The following is a 6,284-nucleotide window of genomic DNA, read 5'->3' as shown; positions in this document are numbered from 1 at the left end:
CAGCTGCCTTAGCCCAGGTAAAGCGAGTAGCCCCACAGTGGGGCGACTCGATTCTACAATGACCCTAGGGTCAGCATAGAATCTAGAGCTTTTGGGTCGGGTGACCAGCCTGACACGAAGGCTGTGGGCTCCACTGCTCCCACCTCCCTCCCACCCTGCTTCCTCCCCCGGCACACCTCCTCCCTGCCTTCTCCCCACCCTCCACACACCTCCCCCGCCCCGGAATGCCTCCTCCCCACCTGCCCCCATCTGCTGCTCAGTGGTCCATACGATAGCCGAGTGGCAGAGCTCCAGTGCTTCAACAGCACTAGCCTAGCGCCTGCCAACACTAGGCTAGCACCGGCAGAACACTGGTGCTAAGGCCCGTAAACGTGCCTTATGGCAAGTTTGTGAGTGTGCTCCGGATAAATCTCAACCCGCTGGCGCCAGACAGATAAGCAAGCAACATTTTCTATGTTTCCTATCTGAGACAAGCTGGCAGAGGTAATCAAACTGCATACATGTTCATGTGCTAATGAATGTATGATGCCAAGATGTATCAATGCTGAATAGTGCTTATGAACCAAATGTTATGTTATGTAAGGAGAAGATGTAAGTTCAGCATACCCAAAGTCCATACCCAAAGTAAGCCAACATGTATGTTTGCTCAGAAGCAGCCTTCTGCTCAAGCGGGCCCAGAGAAGCAACTTTGCTCTCTTTCTTTCTGAGAGGGTCTGTTTGTGCAACAGGCCACTGTAAGCAACTTAATGCTAAATGTTTACTCATGTTTACTAATGCTGAAACTAATCATTTATGCAAATGCTTGTTCATGCAATGTTATGGGCAAATTAGTTAGGTTTATATATATGATCCCATAAGACAAACAGCAGGATACATTTCTGCCCTGTCTCTGTTTGAGACAGTTGGAAGTAGGTGAAAGGTACAGCTAGTCCAATTATTGGCTAGTCCAATAAATCAGTCCAATTAAAGTGCTATTTGACAGCTAGCAAATAATTAGAGAGGACCCCAGCTAAAGGAATATCCACTTTTAAGGAATGTCCAGGCAAACTGCCAAAGGAACTGATATGTCAAGATGAGTGGCTAATTAGCAGAAGTTGTATTTTGTATGCAATAGGAAAAGCTAAGGTGAATGTTAGAATGTGATTCAACAAGATTCCCTTTTTTAGCCAAATAAACAAATAAAGTACACAATAATGCTTAAGAACATATCAAATGCTAGAAGCCTGAGTGTTTTAAGCATTTCACAAATAAACAAAGGCAAATTTAGGGGTATGCTCAGAGGACAGAGAGTGGAAGCTGGTCAGGCAGTCCTGAAGGGTGTTGCTCTTGGCAGCCTGCCAGAATGATGAGTTCAGAATGATCCAGTTGTCAAGAAGTTAATTGAATTGATAAATGGAGCCAGGCTGAACAGAGAACACACCCCCTAAAGCTTGGAAGTCAAACTGGACCAAAGGAGCAATTTGAACATAATTAAACCAGGAAAATAGCTTTAATAATTACTGAAGCTATTCTTTAGAGTACAAGTATGGTATTTTAAGTGAATTTAATAGGTTAATTGTAAGAATAAAAGTTAGTTGGAGTACATTCCAATTCTGTAAGATTCAAAGTCTTGTTTGATGTTTTAACTGAAACATAACTCATAAGGAGATTTGAAAATAATGAGAAGTCAAAGATGCACCTGGCCAGGAAATGAGATAATTTAAAGAACTTATCTCTTAGTACCATGAAAGAGACATAACTCAAATCATTTTAAGAGAGTTTGAGCTAAGCAGCCATTAATCTAGTCTCTCTAATGAGGACATTTGTAAATCAAGTCCAGCTAACTAACATTGTGTCTCTAAGATAAGAGAAACACCTGCATAATGAGGTAATAAATTGTCTATGAAGTTGTCTAATTGGCCAACATTCTTGAAAATCCACTGGTCAGCAAAACATTAATGAAGCTCCTAAAAGCTGACAGAAAAAGTTAAGTTTAATTAAAATAAATAAGAAAAGAGTTCTAAAAAGAGAAATCTTTATTTAAAGTTAGTTTCCCTGTACAGAATAAATATATGTTTACTACTATACCTTGCTAACATCTCCTAAAGTACACATATAAGAGAAAACTTAGTTTAAACAATGCTGGCACACAGCCCCTATGAAGCCTGGTACTAAGAATGTTAAAGAAGTCAAGGTCAGGCCAATAGAAGAATAAGCAGAGACAAGCAAAGACAGTAATAATTGGGTGAACAGTGCCACCTCTGGACATGTTTTATGCAAATTTCTATTTTTCTTATTGGTCAGTTCAACCTAGCCAACCAAATGTCTGTAAAACGAGCTAATTAATTTCTAACGAATGAGAGTGTGAGATTTAGAGACAAAGAAGTCAAATTACTATTTAAACAATGTACACCTATGGGAAGTTTGCTTTTTCTCTGGGACACTGAGAGACCACAGCTCTCTGTGTTCCCCATTTTGAACCACCAAGAGAAGCCCATTGCTGGCAATGAATAAAGCTTGAAGATAACCACAATTCTAAGTCTGCTGAGATTGTTTTGAACCCTGATTCGCCGTGCAGCAGTCTGTCTCTGTATAGCTTTGTGGAGCGCCTTGGGCTCCAAGGCACTGCCCAGAGACTGTGCCACCATTTCTGCCTGCTCACTCAGACATTCTCCCTGAGGAGCAAAAGAGGAAGGATTGGGCATGCGGGACTGTCTGCTGTGGCACTCAGAGAGAGAGAGAGAGAGAGAGAGAGAGAGAGAGAGAGAGATGAAAACAGCAGCATCCTCTCATTTGCTCTCTTGCAAGTGACGAATGGCTACTTCCAATATTAGCTGAAAGACACTTTTATCCTGTCTATCCTCATGGAACTCAAGGTGACATGTCTGGCTCTGGGAATGTTTCTCTTTCTCATGCTCAGTGCAGCACAGAAATCCTGGTTATCAGAAAATGCTACTTGAATCTTACAAAAGTGACAGGAATATGTTTATGATACTCCGTGCACCAAAACAGTCTGCCCTGTGGTAGGGAAGTGTGACAGGAATATATTTTTGCTGATTTGGCCATGGCTGGATTAATCGGTTTGATGGAGCCAGCCAGCAGCTGAAGGAGCACAAAGCCTGCCGGAGCACTCCTTCAATGACTTGCCAAGAGAAAAGAGAGGTGTGCACTCCTGCAGTGGCCACCCTGCTCTTCCAGGTTTGTCTGGCCACTGTGCCATGCAGCACCACTTGAAGCAACCTGGCTAACTTGGCTAGCTGCTCCAAGCCTGGTCACTGCAGAACTTGGAGCAAAGAAGTGAGTCGGAGCAAAGCAGTGGCCCCTTTGGGAGCAACAGGGGAGGGCACTGACTTTCATCCCTGCTTGTGGGGAAATGTTCACTGAATTCATTTTCTGGCCATTACTATTATTCATTTCATGTCATGACTATTACAGAAAATAATTTTGCTGTATGGCAGGGTGTCAAAAATTTATGGGTCCCAGGTGTCCAATGACCTAAGCTATGCCTCTGATTGGGAGGTACAACATGGCACACTGGCAGACACGGGTGGTTGTGGAGTGAGCTTTCGGCATGCTGAAGAGGCACTTCCTCTCAAACAGAGGAGGGACATGGGTTAGTGTAGCGTTCCAATCTCAATGCCTGGCAACCAAGCAATCAGCTGCCAGCCAGAGCCCCAGCTGGCCAGGCCATACATGGTCCCAACCATGCTCCCAGGGGCTGTGGGGGTGGAGCCAAAGTCCCAGCACAGGTGGTGTGGTGGGCACTTACAGTGGCACTGGGCAGGGATGTGACATTCTGTGCCAGTGAATGTTACAGATCCTCCAGTGACTGTATGTCTCTGTATGTCCCTGGCACTGGGTATGCCTCTGCTGTCTCCACTCCTGCTTGTGTTGGTGGCAGCGCTTGGCCAGCATGGGTCCTGCGGCAGCCCCCATCCCAGCATCACCTCATCTGCTGCTCCTGCTGACTGCACGGGCATAGGCCCTCTGGGCGGCTCCTCATCCTCGTCCACAGAGATGGGAGAGCCGGCCTCTGGCAGGGACTGCTGCAGCTCCTCAGCCTTCTCCTCAGGTGCTGGTGGTGTCTGGAAGTGCGATGGCCCCAGTGGTGGGGGTCACACTTGTTGGAGTAGGTGCAACTCTGTCTTCTGCCTCTTATCCCAACCCTGACCTTAACGCTACCTTTGCATTTTAAAAATTAAGTACAATTGGTATAAATATACATATATTGGGGCACAAATATCTGGGGCCCCAAAATAATAAACTCTCTGAAAAGAAAGGACTTTGGCTCCTGTGGTTCAAGAAAACACACGTACCTGGGCTGCCTTTCACGGAAATCATTTTTCAACTATGAGAAACCAGATCAGGCCAGCATTTGTGAGAAGTGAAAACCACAGCCACTTCTGGTGCACCCGCCTCCCACTCTTGTGGGCTCCATCTGCAGGGTGAGTGAGTGACATTTTGTAGACATTATATATCTGGACTTTCAGAAGGCGTTGAAACGCTACCTTTGCATTTTAAAAATTAAGTACAATTGATATAAATATACATATATTGGGGCACAAATTTCTGGGGCCCCAAAATAATAAACTCTCTGAAAAGAAAGGACATTGGTTCCTGTGGTTCAAGAAAACACATGTACCTGGGCTGCCTTTCATGGAAATCATTTTTCAACTATGAGAAACCAGATCAGGCCAGCATTTGTGAGAAGTGAAAACCACAGCCACTTCTGGTGCACCTGCCTCCCACTCTTGTGGGTTCCATCTGCAGGGTGAGTGAGTGACATTTTGTAGACATTATATATCTGGACTTTCAGAAGGCGTTCAACACGGTCCCTCACCAAAGGCTACTAAAAAAACTCAGAATTAGAGGACAGGTCCTCTCGTGGACTGAGAATTGGTTGAAGGCCAGGAAACAGAGAGTGGGTGTCAATGGGCAATTTTCACAATGGAGAGAAGTGAAAAGCGGTGTGCCCCAAGGGCCTGGGACCCCAAGTGGTGTGTCCTGGGACCGGTGCTTTTCAACCTCTTCATAAATGACCTGGAGACAGGGGTGAGCAGTGAGGTGGCAAAGTTTGCAGATGACACCAAACTTTTCAGAGTGGTGAAGACCAGAAGTGATTGTGAGGAGCTCCAGAAGGATCTCTCCAGACTGGCAGAATGGGCAGCAAAATGGCAGATGTGCTTCAATGTCAGTAAGTGTAAGGTCATGCACATTGGGGCAAAAAATCAAAACTTCACATATAGGCTGATGGGTTCTGAGCTGTCTGTGACAGATCAGGAGAGAGATCTTGGGGTGGTGGTGGACAGGTCAATGAAAGTGTCGACTCAATGTGCGGTGGCAGTAAAGAAGGCCAATTCTATGCTTGGGATCATTAGGAAAGGTATTGAGAACAAAACGGCTAGTATTATAATGCCGTTATACAAATCGATGGTAAGGCCACACCTGGAGTATTGTGTTCAGTTCTGGTTGCCGCATCTCAAAAAAGACATAGTGGAAATGGAAAAGGTGCAAAAGAGAGCGACTAAGATGATTACTGGGCTGGGGCACCTTCCTTATGAGGAAAGGCTACAGCATTTGGGCCTCTTCAGCCTAGAAAAGAGACGCTTGAGGGGGGACATGATTGAGACATACAAAATTATGCAGGGGATGGACAGAGTGGATAGAGAGATGCTCTTTACACTCTCACGTAACACCAGAACCAGGGGACATCCGCTAAAATTGAGTGTTGGGAGAGTTAGAACAGACAAAAGAAAATATTTCTTTACTCAGTGTGTGGTTGGTCTGTGGAACTCCTTGCCACAGGATGTGGTGATGGCGTTCTGGTCTGGACGCCTTTAAAAGGGGATTGGACAAGTTTCTGGAGGAAAAATGCATTATGGGTTACAAGCCATGATGTGCATGTACAACCTCCTGATTTTAGAAATGGGCTATGTCAGAATGCCAGATGCAAGAGAGGCCACCAGGATGCAGGTCTCTTGTTATCTGGTATGCTCCCTGGGGCATTTGGTGGGCCGCTGTGAGATTTAGGAAGCTGGACTAGATGGGCCTATGGCCTGATCCAGTGGGGCTGTTCTTATGTTCTTAGTGAGTGAGCATCTAAGCAGAAACAGCCGCTGCTTCTGTGGTGCATTCATTTTGTAAGGAGTGAAAAAATGAAGTGAATGGGGACTCATTCATTTCTAGTAAAGAAATAAGTGCTGGAGGCAAAAATCCCCAACAAGATTGAGCCAAGATGAAGTAAAGGCCAAGCAAGCATGATGTTAACCAGTAACATGCAGGGATGGGGACGTGACTCAGGCTTG

This window comes from Tiliqua scincoides, chromosome 2 (genome assembly GCF_035046505.1).
Source record: "Tiliqua scincoides isolate rTilSci1 chromosome 2, rTilSci1.hap2, whole genome shotgun sequence".
NCBI classification, from domain to species: Eukaryota; Metazoa; Chordata; class Lepidosauria; order Squamata; family Scincidae; genus Tiliqua; species Tiliqua scincoides.
Note: the sequence above shows the minus strand (reverse complement) of the source record.